Below are 23755 nucleotides of genomic sequence, written 5' to 3' on the forward strand. Positions count from 1 at the left end.
ACTCCTGGCGGGGTCTGACGTCAGCCATGTGCGGGGAGGGGATGGGAAGAGGGAGGGGGTTAAATGCTAATGATATTAATGAACCTCCAAGCGGCTCCCAAAGAAAATGCAGGCGCTGTCGGAGCTGCCGAGTTAGAGTGTGAATATGGGAGTGTGGCTCTGTGCGTGCGTGATGGTGAGGACGGTGCTGCTCTTGTAATAAAAATGAATTATTATATTTCATGGCAAGGGGAAGGGGAGGGGAAATGGAGCATTCTCAAAACGCTTTCCCCCTTCTCTCCAGAGCGCCAGACAGATTCGTAGAAGAAACTGGGTGGCTGTGTGTTTGTGTGATTGTGCGCACCGGATATGGCCATGTGAGTTGGTTCATTCTTGGTCCCGTGCCCTTTCTGTTGGGTAAAACTTGGATCTGGTCCGAGGTGAGTAATTATTCATTTTGCAACTATCTACAGAAAGTTGTAGCTGAGGACGCTGTGTGCGGACTTGGGGCCTGGGATGGAGTCTGCTGAAGGCTCGGCGTTCCTGCGGCCTTCGCGGGGTCCGCTTGGGCACCAGCCTTGGGGAGGGTGCGCCCGCTCCCAAAGCAAAGCCCATCCGGAGCACAGTGAGGCTCCTGTCGCCTCCATTATCTGCACTGGAGCGGCTGCAGGACAGAACTTACCCTAGCAGGCTTCGCTGCGCCCCCCCCCCCTTCCCGAGTAGCTTCCAGGGATTCTGGGGAGCTTCTTCCGCCTTACACCCCCAGTCCTCCCGCCTGCCTTCCCCCGCCGACTCCAGTGCTCTCTCACGCCCTGGTCCCTGCGCCGCTCTGGGAGAGCGCACGCCTAGGGAGCGGTGATCCCCAATCTCCAAGAGATTAATTCTTATTTAAGCTCTCCCAGCAGCTTGAACTTGTCGAACAAGAGCTTGCCCGCCGGTCCTCCGGGCGTGGGCCGGCTAGGGGTCAGGGGTCACACCTCCTGCTCTCCCGCCCTCCGCGGCGCTTTTGGTGGTGGGGGGTGGGGTGGGGGAGGAGAACTGAGACCCGCTCTCCGAAATTCTGCCTGCCTTCCCCCAACTGCACTTTCTTCAGACTCAGGGTCAACCCGGGCTTTCGATCAGAGTTTGTGTGTGTGAATGCTTGCGTCCCCCGAGCCCTCGGAGGGCGCAGCAGCTCCTCCGCCCGGCGTCTCCCGGGCACAGGCTGTGCGCTCCTGCAGGCAGCCGCAGCACGTGACTGCAACTTTCCGCAGCAGCCTTTGCGGGGCCTGGACCCCCGGCCTGCGCACCCCACACGCACGAGAGCCCGCGTCCTTGCCAGGGTCGTACAGCCTCCGGGGCTCGGGAGCTGGGGACACCCGGAAAAAGCAAGACAGGGGACGACTATTTCCCAAATTAACCCTCCTTGGGTTTTTTTGTATTGGGACGAGATTAGGGAATCGTGGGACTAAACCATAAACCTGAGGGTATTTTTGAGGAGAATGGAAAAGAAATTAAAATTTTTGACAGCCAAATTGGGCAGCGTACTGGCCGCGCACGCGAAATGGTACAAAGTTTAACTCCGCGCCCAGAAAGGGAAGTGATTTCCAGGCGTCGTTTGAGAAACACAGTTATTGTCCGATGCTCGGTTTTGGAGCCTGGGGTTCTGGCTCCCGCCAGAGACCCACTTGTCCCGCCGCCGCTGCCTCTGCAGCCGCCGCCACCACCGTCACTATCATGTGGACGCAGAGTGGGGCGCTTCATTAAGGACAAAGAACAAGATCCAAGTACAGTACTGTATCTCAGGCGAAGATACAGTCCAATATCAAAGACTAGACCTGGGCCTGTCCCTGGGGCAAAGCCTTAGGATTCTGTGGCAAGAAGGCGACCTAGAAACTGCTTTTTGGGAGGGGTCGCTTGGAGGTAGGAGGACTATGGCTCTCGAAGGGTCCAAACTACCTCTTCCTCTATTCCCCGACATTCTTGCCCTGCTGGCTCATTTGTAGGCATAAAAACTTCTGAAAAATACTCCCGAGGCTCATCAAATTGTCTCAAAATCAAAATGGGAATGCCTCCCTCTTTTTCCTGTCACCAGTCCCTAATCAAGCAGGGTATCCAGCAGTCCAGTGAATAGAAACGTGGGCGCGCGCGCGCGCACACACACACACACACACACACACACACACACACACACACCACCAACACCACCACCACCACCATCATCCAGTCCTGGCAAAAGGCACAACACGCGCGCACACACCCGCAGCATGTTCGTCCTGTGTTCTGTGCGCCCGGCTGTAATTATCCGCGCGCTTTGCATAAATCACAATGCAGTTCTGAAATCATCATGATGACTTTCTGGCATGATTGGTTCAGTGGCAACAGCAGCTACAAGATCCAGAGTAGGCGGGAGGGGCTGGGGCGCTTGCCGCCCACCAGGTCCAAGGGAGCCTAAAGCCTAAGTGTGTGCAGGCTTCTGCTCATTCAAAGGTGTTGCAGGCCACAGGGCCCTCGGATCTAAGGTGTAGAAACCTGGGACTCTCCTGGGTGCAGCTCATAGAAGAAAGTCTCCGCAAGATAGACTGTTACTTTCCATCTTCCTATCAATGCGCTGCAGCTTGAATCACAGTAGGTGCAGCCTGAATCACAGTAGGTGCTACATAAATGTTAGGTGAATAAAGGAGGAAAGTCTGCAGATTTCCCAAGAAGCCCCAGGAGGCACAAGAAGGCTAACTTCTGGTAGCCAGGATGTGGGGGTTCAGGCTCTGTCCCAACTAGCTGTGTAACCTTGGGCAAGAGACTAGACCTCTCTGGGCTCCAATTGCCTGTAAATGATTATACCCTGTTCAACCTTAACTTTCAGAGATTTTTCCTGTGACTCCAAGAGGGGAAATGATTGCTAAGGGGCAAATGCCACCTATCTCAGAAATGCATTTTAACAGAGACAAGTTCAAGGATGAGTTTATAGCAGTTGTCTTGGGGAGGGAGTGGAGCCATACCCCCACAGATTCTGAAGTCCTTCTGACCAGGTCTAAAGATAGCCCCTAACTTCCTCTTTAGCCTCTTGTGAGTGTGGGGCTCTCCACCAAAATCAAAGTAAAAAACACAACGAAGGCATCTTTTATCACAGAACATTTATACTTTGGCCCAGGAGATAAGAAATAAGATCACGAGAAGGACCATGGAATCTAGGGTCTCTCTGTCCATCCATCAATCATCACTCCATTCATCACATACTGAGCACCCACTATATGTCGGAGATTAAGGACCTGATCTCTTTCTCAAGGAGGCTACAGGGAGAGCAGACACATAAAAGGTGCTAAATGCATTGGCTTGGACTAAAACACAGAACATTCTGGAAAAATATACAAGGGACCCTCAACCAGCATGGAGTGAAATAGCCTGTGAGGGGATGCCTGGAAAGCTGGTCTTGTGTTACGGGAATCTACTGCCTCTGAAAACTGTCTTATAGCTCACTCTCCCTACTAATGCCCCTTCCCATCCACTTAAAAAGGAAAGTAGAGTCAGGTCAACTAAATGGTATGAGAGAGAGAGTCAGGGGTGCAAGGCACCCTTCCAGCATCAGATTATGTGGGTCTGACTCCTAGCTCTCCATTCACTAGCGTTCCTAAAAATGGTGCCATTTTCTCCAGTTCCCTTAGCCATTCTTCTAAATTAAAACAGCAAAGGAGAAAGAAAAAACTTTTCTATCAGCAAACAGAGCTGAAGTTGGTGTGGAACAGAGACACCTCTTCCCCAACCAATGATCAATGCCCTCTCAGAGGTCATTCTACCTGTGGAGATTCATTGCTTTAAAATGCCCTTCACTTCACTGACTAGCAGAGTTGAGAAATACACAGAGCCAGGAAATGTCCGGGAAAATCTACCCGTTAAGCTTGGCTGAGGTTTGACGTTCTTTCTCCAAAAGATGGTCCAACACACGTTTTATTTATGTGTTTGTTTGTTTACATGAGGAGAAAGTTGATTTTCAAATCATAATTCAACCTATGGTTGGTTGTTGCTTCCCCAGTGGATGGGGCATGAGAGAGAAAACGGGTCATGGAGCAGATTGTCCAGCGCAAAATAGGTGCTCAGTGAGGGCTTGCTAAGTGAGAGAATGAAAGAAACCATCTCGTCAAGCTTGCTCCTGATTCTGCTGTGGGCCTCTCTACAAGTTGCTTGCATCTTGTCTAATTCTACTCAGAAAAGACACTGAGAACAATCCAGAATAGAGACAGGTGCTCTAGAACCCAACTGGTGCTGAGTTGTGGAGTTTTTTTTTCACACTTTCCAGGACTGTGTTCACTATGAGTTGTCTCTTTGCTCCCCGCCAGTTAGGAAGATGAACACTGTTAACAGTAACAGGATTAAGAAAATGCACTGTGTGACAGGCTTCTCTTTTTTTCCCCCTTAGCAAATAACATTGTCTTTACATTCATTCACACCCTCCCTCCCCTGGAACCACAGCAGCCAAAGAAATTCAGGCTGAGGATTAGAGTAAGATATTCTTCTTGCCCCAGGAATAGTCAAATAGAAACATCTTTCTTTCCCTTATCCCTTACTTTATTTCCTACATAAAATTATTTATTCACTTATATCCTGTCTTGGTGCCAGAAGAATTTATCATAGCTCTCATGTCAAATTGCTTTATTTGGGACCTGGGCTCCCTCCTTCAAAGAAAACTCATTAGAGATGTATTTAAAACAAAAACAACCAAAGATGTTACCAGAAACATAGGAGCAGGAAAATAATGTGGTCTCCTTCTCTCCCCCCAGGAAGATGGGTCAACAGAGACAAAGCTGCCAGTTTCTTATTTCCTAATAGCAAGAATAAAAAGTTTATGGGAGACATGAGAGATGTCCAGCTCTCCAAAGGCCAGGGAGCTTCTTGAGACAGAGACTATCTGATTCATCTTTGGATTGTCAGTCCTAGCGCCTTGGCACATAGTGGTTCTTATAAATGTGGAATGCGTGAGTGACCCTGCCTCATGAAAGATGAGGTGTGAAGCGAGAGGCTTGCCTTTGCTCTGCCCCAGCAATTGGGAGAGTAGGGAGTAGGTAGAGACAGACAGGTCCTCTAGACCTCCAAACCTTGGGAAGGAATAAAGGTAATCTTTCAGCTTACTAACACAAAAGAATGACTAGCTAGAGAGACGAGAAAGCAGACTACATCCAGGGAGAGATTAACCACCAAGCCTTCTTCAACCTCTTAATTTCCTGTAAATTACATAGTCTGACTCGGTTTCCATTTAACCCAGAATGACAGAGCACATAAATCGGAAGGGACCCTCGAGATTAGTATTCATCTAATTCCATCATTTCATAGATAAGAAAACTGAGATCCTTAGAGACAAAGCTCGTCCTAGGTCACTCACCTAGAGGCAGAGGCCATCACCAGAACCCAGAACTCTTGAAGCTGAGTCTAGCAACAGTTAATGGAGAAAACGGCACCATTTTTAGGGAAGCTAGTGAATGGAGAGCTAGGAGTCAGACCCAGATAATCTGATGCTCTTTGAAATATTAATTCCACTGCATTAAGCTACCTCCTATTTCCCAGAAGGGTTTCTAGAATCCCCAATTAAGGCAATTTCGCTTCACTTACAAGTGAAGTAATCAGAATTAAGAGAAGAGTTTTGTGCATCTTGAAGCAATAGTTCAGTGTTTCTAGAACTTCAGACTCCTCCACTTCATAAGTTTTTCTTCAAATTCTTTCCCTGCCAGTACTTAAAATTTGCTGTGTCCCAAGGGAGAGAAAATTTGTCAGGTCTTTTTCTGTTTTGTAGAGAATGATGTGGGCTACAAGAGGAACTACTTAGAGATACTAATTGTAGCTGCTGAGAAAAAGTCAATGATTAGAATGAACGATTAATTACTAAATTTGATCAGAGTAGATTGTTAATCTGGGCCTTTCAGATTTTAAAAACATCCCTCTATTCCCTCCACAGCAGGGACCTGTTTTATCCAGATTACTGTTTCAACACTAGTAGAAACAATTGTTATGTAAAACGGGGTAGCCCGTTTAAATGTGGCTAACATATTTGAGAATACGCTACGATTTTTTATTCCATGAATACGTATATTAGGATCACATATTTGATCTCTGCCAATGCAGTGAGAAGCATACATTCTAGTATGCTTTGTTTCCAAATGATCTAGTTCACACAGTACCCTGTTGTCCTCCTATTCTTGTAAGTAATTTCAGAATTCACATCACTTACAAAGATGCCGAGTGGCTATTTAGGGAAGTCTGATTCAAAAAAAAAAAAAACCCTCCAAAACAAAACAAACCTCCCCCTCTCTTCTCCCTCCCCCAAACCCCACGTGCTTTGTGCAAGACAGAGTCAACCAGTGGGATTCACAGGAGGTCCCCAAGTCAAATGCTGCAGCTGCGTTTTTAAAAAGGGTTGGATAAACTACAGCCGTTAATAACATCTGTATCTATGCAAGCTAAGATGATGATAGGGGTAATCAGATCTCATGCTTCAGGGCATAAGATGATTGCCTGCTGGGAGGGGGAGGATTTGGCCTTTCAGGTAAAGCAGTTCACAACTCAGGAGGTAGGTTGCAGACATTTCTCCCAGTTTCTAAAATTTCAGGTATAATTGACATGATTTTGGAGTGGATGAAACAGTGATTTGAAATCTAGTGTTTCTATCAGACTGAATAATGAGATATTTCAAATACTTACATACGTCACATACAACATATACGTATCTCGCTATAGACAAGACACAAATATTTGGATGCCTTTTTTTTTTTTGAAGGCTGAGGTTCCTAGATATGTTTTGACCATCTTTTAGTGCAAAGTGGATGCTTCATAAATATTAACAGCAATGAAAACAGTGGAAGTAAATTCAACTTTAGTCCATGCATTAATGATTAGCTAAGATAATATGTAATTACCAAGTGTTCATAACCGCACATACTTGGATCCCTAAATATATCAATTTCCAGTTGCATTAGCTAAATCATGATTGAGTTGCATGTTCGGAGTATACAAGGAATGCATTCATTTTAAAGTCCTGGTCACCAAAGTATTTTTAAAAACTTAATATTTGTCTGGAAGTGAGAAAGGAATTATGCAAGCTAAATCTTACCTTCTCTTTTGATTTCTTTCACATTCTCAAACCCCAGGAGGGGGACACGTTAGTACAGTTGCACAATTTAATCAATTTTGAAAACACTTCTGCAAGTGTGAGCAGGGTAAAAGAACTCCCTTTATTTAGACACGTCAACCCATACCGCAGGGCATACAACATCAGACAGCTGTCCACATTTCAGAGAGGTGTAGAAGCTTTTGAACGAGTAGGTTTCTAGCAGAATGGTTAGAGTCCTTTTGGCATGAAAGACATTCTTGCTACTGGCTTCATCATTCTTACTAAGCCATTCACTTCTATTCCACACAGAGGGACTGTTCTGAAGGATATGGCTGTTAAATGCAATTTTTAAAATGATGCACATAAACAGTTTTAAAGGGGGAAAACCCTGCAGCTGTTTTGGCTGCAGACAGGCATGGGAAATTAGTCAGAAGCCCAAAGCATCATAGTTAATAACCATTATTCTGTTGTCTGGGATGTTTGTTTAAATACTATTGACACTGTGTATGTATTGTCATCTTCTCTAAATTGTAGCTCTTAGCCACTGAAATCTTGTTAAAGACCACCTAGGGTTTCCTCTGTATGATGCTGAATTGTGTATTCACCTGATGGATAAACAAAAACCAGATTTTTTTTTTGTTTCAATTTTTCTCTCATGTGCAACTAGCAGGAAATTTTCTGGACTAAAGAAAGAGATTGCCTGAGTACAGAAGAAATAGCGGCCGTGGGGTCCCAACCTTCGTATTTCTCCTCTAGTGATAGAAAATGAACAAACCCATCAACTGATTAATACAATTCAGTCTGCTTAAAATTCACAGATCTGTTTGCTATGAGGCTGTATTTTAAAAGACTCATACTTGCCATTAAGTGTGAAGAAATCAGTAACTATTCTTTTCATCAACAGCATGTTGGGTTCCCCCCTCCCCCCATTTCGATTTTGCTTAATAAGTGAGGTCATTTGGGAGAAGAGCGGCTCTGGTGGGTGGGAAAAAAAAAAATCTAACAGCCCGACTCCCAAGTTGAGAGCTCCAGATCACGGGCCATTCAGTACAAAGCGTTTTATATCTTGACTTATGAGGGGACAATAGCCGGTTTTACAAAGGCACCACCTGTGATTTAGCACGGATGACATCTTTGTTAAGGAGGAGCCGAGGGCAGAAGAGAAAACAGCACGTGCACCATCCGGAACGTGTTACCCTGACCCACCTTCAAGGCCCTTTCGCAATGTCGCCGAGGCCTCGTCAGGTATTTTGCTTTAGAGTTTTACAAAAGGAAGTGAAGAGAGAGAAAGGAAATGAATGTTGTCCACGCGAATTGACCCAGAGCTCTGGACTTACGGCTTGCCAGCGCCAAGCTGTCCCATTTTACAGATGGGTAAACGGAGGTCGGGTCCGCGGAGTGTCTGGCTCAGCAGGTGCAGGGGGCTGGGGTCCCCCGCGAGGCTTCGGGGCCGCCCGGGCCGGGGGCGCGGAGGGCGGCGAGTCCCCGTCTCCGGCCCAACCTTCAGGCCGGTGGCTTTTTGCTTCCTTCCCGAAGGTCGTTTCTGACAAATCTATCTATTTGGGGCAAATTGTCAGTGAGAAACTTCCGCTCGAACTGCCCTGGACAAAACCGGCTGTTTGAAAAGGGTAAATCCCGCGGCCCGGCGAGGCGAACAATGGGCCGCTGGTGCTGCTGCGGCGGGGGCGGCCGGGCGGGCCGCACAAAGGGCGGATTAATTGGGGCCGCGGCTGAGCGGTTCGCGCTAGCTCCACTCAGCCAGCGCTGCGGGGCGCCCCATTGACTGGGCCCCGAGCCCCACTTTTCACAAACTCCAAACAAAAGTCAATTTCTTTTTTATAAGGCGGGGGAGGGGGCCGCAGCCAAAGATTCTCCACTCGCTCCTGCGCCACATTCTTGCAGCATAGGGGTGAGGGGGGTGCTGGAGGGAGAGGGATATGGGGGAGCGGAGGGGATCCGAAAGGGACAGGGTGCTGCTACCGCGTCCCTGTCCCCGCCTCCGCTGCACCCCCACCCGTCCGGATACCCGTCGCGCCCTCCTGACGCACCTACCTTCCACCAGGTGGGAGCTTAGAGCCCTGCGGGAGGCCTGGAAGCGGCTGAGGAACGCGGTTGGGGTGACGGGGACCCGGACCCAGGTGAGGGTTGGCACCACCCAGTGGGGAAAAGTGTAGGAGAAGAGGAAAGAGAAGCCCGCTAAGGATTCTAGACCTCTGGAGGTGGGCCCATTCCTCAGATATTTATTGAGCAACTACTTTGTTCCTAGCAAGGCGGAGACAAAAGAGAGTTTGCTCTCAATTTGCACACAATTGGGAAGGCTGACTCCTGAATCAATTAGCAGGTCGGGGAGGGGCATGCCAAGATAGGGGCCCCAAAGAAAGGCGTCGCCACCTTCTGTAAGGTTATGCGATGGACTTGCCTGTGTAACATATGGAAAAAGATATCTAATTACTTTGTAGACACACCCTATCAGAAGTTGCGGTAATTAAAAGTTGTAGGATTAATATGGTCACGGTCTGAAGACCAAGTATGGAGAGACCAGCAGTTCATCTCCTCTTGTTTCCCTCCTTTCAAGATGGGAGAATGAGTGCAGAGGACTCTTTAAATGACACTGAGAGGGGCAGGAAATTCCATTAACAACAAAATGCGATACATTCTCCAGCCCACAAGCCTCTGTTGTGAGCTGGGTAGGCAATGGTTGCATACAAGACACCCCAGTCCTTGTGGTGAGTGCAAAGGCCACATTCTTCTTGGAGGACAGGCTTGCCAAGTGAATCAACGGGGAGGAGGGACCAAGTGCAGGTGGAAGGGGAGCCATTTGTTCCATGGAGGGCTTGGAGCATGTGCTCACAGATTATATTACAAGGTTTTTATTTTATGAGAAATACTTCTGCTCGTGGAGCACAGGCACTTGTGTTCTCTAAGGCTGGCAAATTGAAGTCTTCAGCTAGGCTTTACTATAGAGACCCTCCAAAGGCATCAGGCCATGGTATTGGCACTCCTCTAGGCGGGCACAGTAGAAGGGAGCTCTGATGGCAGGTGCTCAGTTTGTGGCAGGCTAATGACAGGGGTGAAGAAAGCCTTCAAGGATGGGCTGACACATGGCTGGAGGCAGAGACCTAGACACTGGCATCAGGAAGCAACAGCAGCAGAGGGACCAGCTAGTAGAATCCAACCTGGGCTCCTTTCTAACCACGGTGTGAAGCTGCAGTGTTAAAATGATCCATTCTGGGCCGGACTGTGAACCCTTCCAGATTTCTGTTGAATCAGAGGCTGTGCAAATATTTATCTAAAGATGTCACAACTTTGAATTTCAATAATAATTTGTCTGCTAATCTCTGGTGGAAATCTAGAACAGCTGTTACTCCATTGTGTATTTTGAATTTCCAAAAGATAAATTGGGGGATCAACATTTTTCTTCCACCAATTCTCAGTATGCTTTCTTTTAGTTTTTTGATGCTTTGGCAAGTTCACATCAAGTAAATGATAGGACCTTTTGCTTATTATGAAAGTTATTAAAGCCTACCCAAATATATATGGTATTTAACTTTTATTGGCAAGTGTGACAATGAGGCATGTGTCCATGCCAGCAAAAGTTGAGCGAGAGTGGAAAGATTGAGATGTTGCATTCTTAGGAAGAAAAAAGAAAATATGAGTATGAATCAGAGTGATAAAACTTCCAACATCAATGTGTAGGTTTAGACAGAACTGATGACAGGCTCTACTATCTATTAATGGAAAGCTTACGACCACAGCTTCTAAGAACACCCAGCATGCTTGTTTATAATTTCTACTTTACAGAAGAAGTTCTTTACAGAGGGAGACACAAGGTGATTTTAATAAGGTCCACCCACGAAAGGGGTGATGTACTGGCATTAGGCCTTTTCCATTACTCACTCTGGTTAGCTTTGAAGGCCTTGAATTACTCTCTGTCTTTCAGAAAGAATTATTTTAGTATCATTTGATGTGAACATCATTAGAGGAAAAGAGCTCCTGGAGATCTGATTATAATTAAACTTCATTTTTTTCTCTTATACTTGCTGGCTGAGGAAACACTGCTGGAAGGGAAGGATGCTGATCTTGGTACCCTCAATCTTAGGATGCCAGAAAAATACAGAAATCTGCCTTCTGATAATGGCAGAGCAGGGGCCAGTACAGCACTGGACCTAGAATACGGTAGTCATGAGCCAAAATGAAGGAGCCCTCTATCTAGGAGTAGACTAGCTTTAAATAAACAAAAGAATAGCATTTTCTAATGGCTTTTTTTTGAAGAGGGAAAACCAGGGTCCAACAAGGTTAAGCTTTGCTATGTTAGCCAAGATTCTAGAAATAAAATGGCCGTCATTTGATCGTGAAGTGTATCATACATATAAAATAGTATATGAATGTATCTGTACAATTTAAAGAATGGAATGAAATAAATGCTCATATCCTAGCAGCTGTATTTAGAAATAGAATCTCAGTAGTATCTGTAAGTAGACTCCTTTGTGACCTCTTTGTCATTGCATGTCTTCCCTCACCAACACATACCAGAAGTCATTGCCACCTTGAATTGTGTTTTGCTCAATTGTTTACTTTCTTTATAAGTTTACTACTCATGTATGTATCCCTAAATAATATAGTGTGAAGTTTTGCTTTTGAAAAAATGTATATAAACAGGGGCACCTGAATGGCTCGGTTGGTTAAGCATCTGACTTCAGCTCAGGCCATGATCTCACGGATAGGTTTGTGAGTTTGAGCCCCTCATCAGGGAGGGGGGGGGGTGGTCTGCTATCAGCACAGAGCCTGCATCAGATCCTCTGTCCCGCTCACTCTTTGCCCCTCCCGCACTCTCATGCGCTCTCTCTCAAAAATAAATAACCATTAAAAAAATTAAAACCAACTTTATATAAACAGAAGCATACATTATACAGTCTGCGGTGATGTATTTTTTCTCCCAATGCTGTTTGTTTGTTTAGTTAGTTAATTAATTAATTGTGGTACATTCGTACAATGTGGTTTCTTCACTCTCTTTGTTGTATAGTACTCCACTGTGTCAGCATGCCACAAGCCATTGGTCCTCACTGCTATGAACAGACAACAGACATTCAGGTCCTTCATTTACTTTCCCTCTCTATCTCTCTCTTTATCCTTTCTTTCTTTTTTAATTATAGTAAATGCTGCTATATGTATCTCTTGTGCATGCTTCTTGGTACGCATATGCCAGAGTTTATCTAGTATCTAAAACCAGGTGTAGAATTGCTTTCTTATTCAATTTTACTAGATACTATCAAACTGTTTCCCTTAACAGCTGTATTAATTTACACTCCTACCAGGAGGTGATAAGAATTATCACTTGTCAACATTTATTATTGACTTATTTTAAAATTTTTGTTATGCCTATGGAAGAAATATCTGTTTGTAGTTTTAATTTGCATTTCTCTGATTACTAATAGGGTTGAGTATTTTTCAGGTGTCTGTGGGCCATTTATATTTTCTCTTTTATGAAATATGTTTGTGACTTTTGCTATTTTCCCATTGGGTTGTTTTTCTCTTCATTCATAGGAGCTTTAAAAAATCTTTTGGATAATAATCCTTTGTCTTGATTAAATGTATGACAAATATTTTCTCACCTTTAGTTTCTGTCTTTTCACTCTCCTAATGTCTTTGATGAACCAAAATTTTAATTTTATGTGGTAGAATTTATCAGTATTTTCCTTTATAAGTACATAATTTTGTGTCTTGTTTTAGAAAGCTTTCCCTGAGGTTATAATGGCATTCTCCTAAGTTGTTTTCTAAAAGTTTTATAATTTTTCCTTCCACATCTATGTCTTTAATCCAACTGGAATTGATTTTTGCATATGGTGTGAGATAGGGTTCCAATTTAGTTTTTTCAAAGTTGTTTAATATGTTTTTCTAGTAGCATTGACTGAATCTTCTCTCTATTTATCTCTAGTGCCCACTATATTATAAAAGCAAATCTCTATATGTGCATTGATTTGTTTCCATGTTCTCTATCATATTCCTTTGGAGCCTTTGTCTGGCACTCTCCCGGTATCCCACTTTCTTGCTATAGCTTACATACTAAGTCTTGATATCTGGGAAGGCAATTCTCCTGACCTTAAACTTTTTTTCTTAGGGAGTCTTGACAATTTTGGATCCTTTCCTCTTTCATTTCAATTTTAGAATTAGCTTGTCAGGTTCCATAAACAATATTGTTGGGGTTTTTCATTGGAATTGGATTTAGTCAACATGGGAGAACTGACATCTTCATGCTACTGAAGCTTCCTACTAACAACTTGGTGTTTCTCCATTTATTTAAGTCTTCTTTAATGTTTTTTCGAAAGGTATAATTTTTCTCTATGAGGTACACAGCTTTAGTTAGATTTGTATCTAGATTTATTATATATTTTTGCTCTTATAATGGCATTCTTTTAAAATCATATTGATTGTTTTTGCTCTACAGAAATGTATAGTGATTGAAAACACTCTCTTATGAATTCTAATAATTTACCTACAGTTTCTTTTTTTTAATTTTTAATTTTTTTTATTTGAGAGAGAGAGTGGCAGGGGAAAGTGGCAGAGGGAGAGAGAGAATCTTAGGCAGGCTCCACACTCAGTCCAAAGCCTGACGTGGGGCTCCTTGCAGGGTTTGACATGGGGCTCCATCCCACGATCCTGGGATCATGACCTGAGCTGAAATCACAGGTCAGAGGGTCAACTGACCAAACTACCCAGATGTCCCTAATTTACCTATAGTTTCTTTTGAGTTTTCTATGTGGCCAATAATATCATGTGCAAATATTATATCTTCCTTTTTTATCTTTCTTTTTAGATCCTTAAATCTATGATTTATTTTCTGTTTTTGTCATACTTATATGGTTTAGGATTTCAAATACAATATTGAATAGGAGTGGTGATAGCAATAACTTTGCATTTTTCCTGATATTAAAGAAAAGTATATGATTGTTGGTGCATGTGAGATATGAATGTAGAATTGGCATATCTTGTGGTGAATTCAGCAGCAGCTAATTTTATTTCTAGTAATGCTTTGGCTGTGGTTTATTTTCTCTGATATTAATTTAGGCATACTAGCTTGCTTCTGTTAATATTTAGTTTTCCATCCTTTGACTTTCAAACTTTCTTGTATTTATGTTTTAAAAATCTCTTGTAAACAGTATATAACTGGTTTTTTAGAAAATTCATTCTGACAATCTTTGCCATTTAACTGGAGTCGTTAGTACATTTATATTATTGTACATACTAATATACTTGGATTTATTACTACCATATTTTTGGTACTTTATATTTCTATTTCTGCTCCTTTCATTTTTACTTCTTTTGTATCAATTGAGGATGTTCCTCCTTAGTACAGTTTCCTCCTTGTTCCTGTTTGGAAGTTATATTTTTTGAATATCTATTTTTTTAGTGGTTTTAATATTTTCACTTAACACAGTTCATCAATACCTTTCCTCCTTGTGAACAATATGAGAACCTTAGAACTTAGAAATCTTTTCATGTTATCCCTTTCTAGTTCTGGAGTCCAGTTCTAGCTTAACCCTCCCCCCCCCCCCCCCGACTAGATATTATTGTTAATACAATCAAATTTATTTAGATTTACCCACAGATTTACCTATATATTTGCCGTCTATTTCCTTCCTTCTGAAGCACATCCTTTATCATTTTCTTTAGTGCAGGTCTGTTGGTGTTAAAATCTCTGGATTTTTGGTTGACTGAAAATATTTACTTCTTACACTCATTCTTAGGTATTTCACTGGGGATAAAATTCTTGATTTGAAGTTATTTTCTCTCAGCACATTGATGATATGATTCCACTATCTTTGGTTTTTGTTTGTTTTTGCTGCTGTTAAAAAACACATTTGCACATAACTTGTGTTTCTTCTCTATTTTTAAAGTTTTCCCTTGCCTTTGGAGCTCTGCATTTTTACAGTCATAGCTCTACATGTTGATTTATTTATCCTGCTTGGGATACATTTGGCTTCTGTATCTGAACTCCGGCATCTTTAACAAAATTCCCAGCTATTATCTCTTTGGAAGTTGTCCTCTCTTTGCTCTATTATTTCCTTCATGAACTCTCATAAGGAATTATAGAACTCTTAACATATCTTTCATAACTTTTGTCTCTTTCTGGTTTGTATTTTGGAAGATGTGTTAAAAATTTTTTTAATGTTTATTTATTTTTGAGAGAGATAGAGTGTGAGTGGGAGAGGGACAGAGAGAGAGAGGGAGGCACAGAATCTAAAGCAGGCTACAGGGTCTGAGCTGTCAGCTTAGAGCCAGATGTGGGGCTTGAACTCCTGAACCAGGGGATAATGACCTTAGCTAAAGTCCAGCACTCAACCAACTGAGCCAGAAAGCACCCCTGGAATATGTATTTTTTCCAGGGGCACTTGAGTGGCTCAGTCAGTTAAGCATCTGACTGTTGATCTTGGCTCAGGTCATGACCTCACAGTTTGTGAGTTTGAGTCCCAAGTCAGGCTCTGCGCTGACAGCCTACTTGGGATTCATTCTCTCTCTCTCCCTGTCTCTCTGCTCCACCCCATCTCGGGGCACACTCATATGCACGTGCTCTCTCTCTCTCAAAATTAAATAAATAAACTTAAAAAAATACATTTTCCAGTCCAGCAATTATCTTTTCTACTGGGGCTAAGCGGCTATTTAAGCCCCTCATTTTAAAAAGTAATCATTTTATTTTTCATTTCTTGAAGTACTGTTTGGTTCCATTTCAGATCTGCTTGGATGTTCCTTACCATCTCTTGTTCCTTGCTAATATTTACAAGCTCCTTTTTTATTTCATTAACTATATACAATTTATATTTGGTCACTAACAATGTCAATATTTGATGTCTGTGAGGGACTGCTTCTGGTGTCCCCTGCTTGCTTCTTCTGGTTTTTCCTTCATGTTTCTTCCTAGGCTTTGGGATGTTTCTGTCCTTTGAGCTTCTCATTGTCGTGGTGCTTTCTCTCTGGGGGCTCTTAGAGGCCAAACTTGAAGGTGAATTTGTGCAGGGAAGATTTGCATTTGCTCTTTGTAGTCAAGTCACCTGGTTGTACGACCAACTTGGGATCCTTTTATTTTGAAATATTCCATTATGAGACTAGCTGTGCTTCCTAATTCTTAGAAAAGTTTTCTTTCTTTCTCTTTCTTTCTTTCTTTCTTTCTTTCTTTCTTTCTTTCTTTCTTTCTTTCTTTTATCTGTCTTCTCAGCATCAACCATAAGATAGCAAATGTCCTTGCTGTGGCACCCCTCTTTGAGTAAATTTCTAGATTTATCTTTATGCTGAGGATATAGCCCCTTATGTTTTCAGTCTAATGCAAGGATTCTGCTAACAGGTTCCCTAGGCTGGTCATTCCCTGAGCATTATCTCAGAGTTGAGATTCAGGTCTCCAGAATCTGATAGAAACTCTCAGGGTGAAACCTGGCTTTGGAACTTGCTTACCTACCAGGATTCCTGTTTTCATTTATTTTTTGGGATCTGAAAACCCCTCCCATTTGTGCTGGTTTGTTGATGCATTTTAAAAGATGGTGTTTTTTTTTATTGTTGTTTTTGTTATTAAAAAAATTTTTTTTAAGTAATCTTTATGCTCTGCGTGGGGCTTAAACTCACAACTCTGAGATCAAGAGTTGCAGGTTCCATGGACTGAGCAAGCCAGGCACCCCTAAAAGTATGTTTTAAAAATATTTTAGGGGTGCCTTGGTGGATCAGTTGGTTAAGTGTCCTACTCAATCTCAGCTCAGGTCATGATCTCACGGTTCATGGGTTTGAGCTCAGCCTCCAGCTCTGTGCTGACAGTGTGGAACCTGTTTGGGATTCTCTCTCCCTCTCTCTCTGCCCCTTCCCTGTTAGCTCTCTCTCTCAAAAATAAACAGAGAACATTAAAAATAAAAAAAAATATTTTAATCAAGGGGTGTCTGGCTGGCACAGTCTGTAGAGCATGTGACTCTTGATCTCTGAGTCATGGGTTCAAACCCCACAATGGGCATAGAGATTGCCTAAGGAAATAAAAGAAAGGAAGAAACTTCAAAAGAATTTTTGTTGGGATTGTCATTCAGGGTATCTGTATTAGTCAGGGTTCTTCATCTAAAGAGATTGTGTAAAAGAGATACAGTAAGAGAGAAAGATTTTAAGATTTTAAGATTGTGGGGGCTGCAAGTCCAAAATCCACGGGGCAGGCCAGCAGCCTGGAAATTCCAACAAGAGTCGATGTTGCAGTATGGAGTCCAAAGGCAGGTCTGAAGGCAAAATTCCTTCCTCTTCAGGGACTTTTCTCTTTTCTCTTAAGGCCTTCAACCAAGTGGATGAGGCCCACCCATATTACGGAGGGTAATCTGCTTTACTCAAAATCTGCTTTAACCACTTATAACAAATTCCTTCATAGCAACATCTAGACTGGTGTTTGACCAAATGCTGGGCACCATAGCCTAGCCAAGCTGCCACATAAAATTAACCATTACAGCATCTAATCCACCAAAATGCTGGAAACAGAAGCCAGAGAGATAATTTCTCATGATGAAATGATAGCACAATCAAGGGACACAATAATGTCATGCTCCAATGCAAATAGGTCTAAGGTGACACTGGGCATTTTCTTAGGAAGCTGACAGACTTCCATTTTCTCAGTCTAGTGCTTACTATAGGCTTATAATGCTTACTATAGGTGCTACAGGTTGTGGCAAAAGTGCTCTTCCATGTAAAATTACAGGAAAAGGAGGTCACACTTAATTGCCTCAAGTTGTAGGCCATAATGATGCAAACTATCTTGGAAAAGTATATTATTTACTCAAATTTGCCAAAATTCAGTAAGTATCTTATAAAAATATAAAGAAACCCAAACTGAGAAGAGAACAACATTGCAGGGGGATCAGAATAATGATCGCCCCTGTTTTAGAATCTAGAGGGTATTTTCAGGTGATTAAAAAGATTCTTTTTCTGCAGATTGATGTAGTCCCCTTGGGTGGACAAAGACATATCTTCTCTGGAATTGCTCATCATCTTTTCAATGAGGACTCTCATGGCCTCGTTAATATTTTTGTTCTCCTTGACCGATGTTTCTGTCCAACCTGTGAAACCATTCTCTTTACTGAACCGGTCAACTTGGTCTCGGCTCACCGCCCCTGGGCTCCCCTGTGCTCTGTTAGGTCTCCCGGTGATTCTAATACACACCAGACTTTGGAAACTACTGTCTTAAGAGAATGATCAGAGGCCAAATACTCTCAGAAAGAGAATGGGAGCCAGACTTTCAGTGGTTGGTTGGTTGGTTAGTTGGTTGCTTGGTTTTTAATACCAAGTATTATCACTTGTGCATAGTCTCTTAAGACCGTGAAGTTCTCTTTTGTATTACCCTTTTAAAATAATAGGTTTTTATTACAACGGTTCTGAAGGTATTAGTGGAGTAACTAATTCCCTTTATGTGAAAAGAAAATTGATTATTATTTGCCAGTTTGAACCTCTGCAAAGTCACAAATAAAGGTGAAATAAGTCTTGTATTCATGGTAGTTATTCTCCTTTGAAGTGAGTTTGTTAAAGTGCCATTTTATACTGATGAATAATTCAAGAGTATTGTGGAAGTGGAGATTTTATTTTTTAAACCCCTTTAAAAAATGTAGGTAGGGGCGCCTGGGTGGCTCAGTCGGTTAAGCGTCTGACTTCAGCTCAGGTCACGATCTCGCAGTTTGTGAGTTCGAGCCCCGCGTCGGGCTCTGGGCTGATGGCTCAGAGCCTGGAGCCTGCTTCCGATTCTGTGTCTCCCTCTCTCTCTGCCCCTCCCCCGTTCATGCTCTGTCTCTCTCTGTCCCAAAAATAAATAAACGTTAAAAAATGTAGGTAAATGTTTATTCCGTCTATTAATTTACAGGTATCCATCGCCTAATACCAATTCAGTACTTGATGTAACATTCCAAATACTGCTTGGAAATGTGACCATTATTAAAAAAAAAAAAAAAAAAAAAAAAAAAAAAAAAAAAAAAAGATTCTTTTTCTCCTCCTCCTGGTTCTTCTGGACATTCATGGTTTCTTAGAAGTCTAGAAACAGGTGACAATCAAAAATTTTAAATCCACGAATTACCTAGCTATCCACATATAGAATGTTGATACTTTCTTCACAGTGAATAACAGTAAGCTAGTTTATAATGCTTTTCAGGTTTGGAAAAGCTTTTTTTGTCCTATCTGATTTTGGGGAATGCCTCTGGGGAGGAAGGAGTAGGGGAATGGTGTCAGCCATCAGGAGGAAAGGAGGCAAGAGAATCTTGCAGCCTCTCTGTTCTTCTTTCTTGGTTTCTCTCTCTTGTTTTCCCTTTCTATCATGAAAAATTGGACTCTGCCCCAGCATGAAGCATTATTGCAGAAAACGAAACAATGAAAGTTTAAAAAAAGGATTTCAAGAGGGACGCCTAGGTGGCTCAGTCAGTTGAGCATCTGACTTTGGCTCAGGTCCTGATCTCACGGTTCCGTTCATGAGTTTGAGCCCCGCGTCTGGGCTCTGTGCTGACAGCTCAGAGCCTGGAGCCTACTTCAGATTCTGTGTCTCCCTGTCTCTCTGCCCCTCCCCTACTCATGCTCGCTCTCTCTCTCTCTCTCAAAAAGTAAACATTAAAAAAAATTTTTTTTAAGGAATTTCAAGATAGATGTGCAGTCAAGAGACTGGAAGAAAATATGAATAGTGGTTATCTGGAGGGTGGAATTATCAATTATTGTCTTCTTTATATTCTTCTGTCTTTCAAAGTTTCTACAACAAACACAACTTTATACTAGGAGCAAAATTATCCTTCAAATTATTTTACAGAACAAGAACCTAAAATACCTTGAGGATTTTGTGTGTGTGTGTGTGTGTGTGTGTGTGTGTGTGCGCGCGCGCGCAAAAAAGGTGATTTTATTAAAGCACAGGGACAGGACCTGTGGGTAGGAAGAGCTGCCGAGGATTTTTTTAAAACACAAATGGGTTTTCCCGACGCACAGGGTTTAAGACTAAGATTTTAAACACTATAACACCATTTCCAAATAAGATATTTCGGTGTCAAAAAACTTATTTTTACGCTAGCAAAACTGAAATTTGCCAACTGGTGACACATTAAGATAATTTGATAAATTTGTGTGGAAATTGTTAATACTTGAGCTCAATCCTCCAGAACTTATGAACTTTTCATTGTATTATCACATTTTAAAACTGTTTTGCTACAACTAACATTTTTTTCCAGCTTTTAATTTAAGCTGGTATTTTGTTTTTGAGATATATAGTGGCCTCTAACATTTGTTACCTCTTTCAAATCCCTACAGTCTACATGTAGGCTACCTGTAGTAAGAACTCTTAGAATCCCAAATCAAGAGGCAAGTTCATTTGTAAAAGCTATGACTCTTTGAACTGCATAAATATGGAAAGCCCAGAAAGATCAGTTTAGAAGTAGAGGGGCTCAAGGTAGTTCCTTCTGGGGAGTAATCACATAAAACAGGAAATCTGTGAACACAGATACATTCTTAAGTTTCTCTGCAGAGGGTAACTACTGGCTGAGCTAGAGAGGAATTAGTATTATTGGTAAGACCTCCTAGGACTTGACTGGCTTTTCTTGAAAGGGGAAAAAGAATACTAAAAGGTTAGGCAATAAAAAAAAAAAAAAAAAGTTCTGCACTGGCATTCCATTGTTCTTCCCTGGAAAGTTATAAGGATGGTGCTCAGTGACCTCTCTGAAATATCACAAAGAGCAGTGGCATCTGGATTAGTAGAGAAATTAACATGCAGAAGAGACTTCAAAGGCCCCTGCACAGATCCAGAAAATTCTTTAATGTATCCATATACATAAATTGCATGTATACTAAATTAAGCTGTGTAAAATATCTCTAGATAGACCTACAGCCTCCTTGTTTGTCGGGTGGCTATAAGAAGGGATGCTGGACCACCTGTAGTTCTTAACAGTAAACAGATCGACCTTTCACTCGGCAAAGCAAAATTCAGAATGAAGACTTTAGAATTTCAGAATCAAGACTTTGTCACTTTGTCGAAAAACATTAAATATACTACTACAGACTGATGTGCTAAAAGAGAAGGGGAGGAGAGTTGAGAGAAATAAAATGGAGGTGCAAAACAGGAAGACAGAAGGGAAGAGGAGAATAAGACAGGGTGAAGGGGGACAGGAAAAGAAAACGTGGATTGAATGAGGGGATTAAATTGGGGGGAATGGGGAATAATGCATCTCTGCAGGGCCCCTCTTCCCAGGAACTTTTAAAATAGAGAACCCAACCCATAAACAAGATGTAACCTTTCAGCAGAGAAAACATCCAACTTTCTTAGTTGTTAGGAAGTCTCTTCACACTGGGAGGAAATCTTCCCCCTTGTGGGTGGGTCTCACTCATGTTGAGAACAAAGAAAAAGGAATTGATACTAGGGGTGGTGTACAACGGTGAGGTTGCCATCCATTATTTCTGGCCCAGTTTGGTGATATCTAATCCTATTAATGCTTGGTATTAGAAGACTCTTTTATTTCCATCCTTCTCTCTGTTCTTTCTGTTTTTGTGGGGTGAGGTGAGGGATGGTTAGAGAGTTGGTGTGAATACATAGAACTGATCCTAACAAGATTTTCTAATCTCTCTAGCAAATCACAGACTTGCTCATCTCTTCTCGACTTTTCCCTGGCCCTTGTATTTTTCTCACAAGAGCAAACAGGAAGACTAATGAAGCGTATTGATCTAATGGAAACTTGTGACCAGATAAATGATCGAAACCTGGATTGAAACCTGGAAGAATGCACTTGAAAACTGTGCCCTACTCATTTTCTCCGTGCTTGTCCTTTCTCATAACGTTTGATATCTTGGCCAGTAGGAGATATTTTGCCGTTTGTCCATCGTTTGTCATGTGTTATGTGATGGAGGGGTCTCATAGCAGCAGAAAAAAAGAGCAGCTTGTCCTGGGCTTTCCTTTCAAAGTCCCATTAACAGGTTGTGTGATGCTGTGTAAATCACTTAACTAAGCTTTCTCCAGAAAGATGGGAGATGGGAGGACAGAAGTTTGGCCCTAGCAAACCCCTACCTACCCCCAAACAATCGTTAGCTCAGTTTGTAGCCTATCAGTGTCAATATATGTTAAACTGTAGGCAAAGTGAAAAATACTGCACTCAAATAAGGTGTGTGTTATAAATTGATAAGTGGAAAGAGGAGGTGAAGGAGACAATTAAAACACTTGTAACATAGGCTGAAAGTTGACCAGTTAACTAAAATGCCTTTGGTTCCATAAACTTAATGGAGCAGCTGAAAAAGTAGATGTTTCAGTCATTTTTAGGACTGCAAATCTATTATATTTTAGATTTTTTTCATGTACTTCTAGACCCGTAAAATCTTATGATTGCTGAATCTGAATTTCTAATTATTTTTTATTTCGGAATCTGAAAGTCACTAATCTCTTATTTAATTTTGTAACAAGAACAAATGCATATTTGAAAAATAATAACGCGGGTCACCTGGTTGGCTCGGTCGGTGGAGTGTGCAACTCTTGATCTTGGGGTTGTGGGTTTAAGCCCCATGTTGGGTGTACAGATTACTTGAAAATAAAATCTTAAAAAAAGAAAAGAAAAGAAAAGAAAAATGATTACTCAAGATTTGCTCATGCCAACTGGTAAGAAATTTCTATCTCTTGTGATGAGTGGATATAGCGTCCCAAAATACAATAATAGTAATAACAAAACAGCAAAAACTACCTCCTATTTTCTTAATCTTTTTTAAAATATTTATTTATATTTGAGAGAGAGAGACAGAGGGCAAGTGGGGGAGGAGCAGAGAGAGAGGGAGACACAGAATCTGAAGCAGGTTCCAGGCTCTGAGCTGTCAGCACAGAGCCCAATGTGGAACTCGAACTCAGGAGCTGTGAGAGCATGACCTGAGCTGAAGTTGGATGCTCAACCAACTGAGCCACCCAGGTACCCCAATAAGTACCTCTTATTGACTCTTATTATGTCCCAGGACTTTGCAAAATTTTAGTTCTCTTATCTCATTTAATCCTCACATACATCCATAAGATAGTTACTGCTTTAGCCTCATTTTGTAGGTAAGTAAACAGAGGCCTATATTAGGGACTGAACCCAGAATTGCTCATGAGAAAATGCATCAAGATCCATTCACTCACTTTTTCTATAACATGTGTAGTCCATCTGGACATGTTGACACTGAGACACAGATGAGGATCCTGCCCTCATGAAGTTCATAGTCTCCTGGAGGATAGAATCTCCACTCATTTTTGCTTAATAACTGCAAAAATGCAGATTTAGATTTAAAATCATCTTTCTTTTCAAGAATTGGCCATATGTACTTTTGAAAGTTGGCTCTCAGTTGTATGGTAATTCTAGAATTTTTTAAAACAATTATAATTATGAGACGCATTTAGTTTTTTAATTTTTCATAATATTGAGATATAATGGACATACCATTAAGTTCACCTTTTAAAGGTGTATAATTGGTATAGTCACAGAGTTGTGCACCAACCTTCTCAAGTTCCAGAACACTTTTATCACCCCCCAAAAGAAAGTGTATTTCCATTAGCAATCATTTCCCATTTTCCCTTCCCACTAGCCCCCAGAAACCACTAGTTTACTTTCTGTCTCTGTTCTGGACATTTCATGTGAGTGAAATCATACACTATGTAGCCTTTTGTGTCTGGCTTCTTTCACTTAGCATAATGTTTTCAAGGTTCATCCTGCTGTAGCATGAATCAGTACTTCA

General features: G+C 42.0%; 1 long non-coding RNA gene across 1 annotated transcript; it reads left to right on the forward strand.

The window, feature by feature from the left end:
• Positions 1 to 70: 70 nt before the first annotated feature.
• Positions 71 to 22283, forward strand: LOC109263502 (uncharacterized). Its single transcript, XR_002078250.2, has 3 exons — positions 71 to 175; positions 284 to 419; positions 21640 to 22283. It is a non-coding gene; the product is annotated as an uncharacterized LOC109263502 (long non-coding RNA).
• The last annotated feature ends 1472 nt before the right edge of the window (positions 22284 to 23755 follow it).

This window comes from Panthera pardus, unplaced genomic scaffold (genome assembly GCF_024362965.1).
Source record: "Panthera pardus isolate Hobbes unplaced genomic scaffold, ASM2436296v1 HiC_scaffold_17, whole genome shotgun sequence".
In the NCBI taxonomy this organism is placed as follows: Eukaryota; Metazoa; Chordata; class Mammalia; order Carnivora; family Felidae; genus Panthera; species Panthera pardus.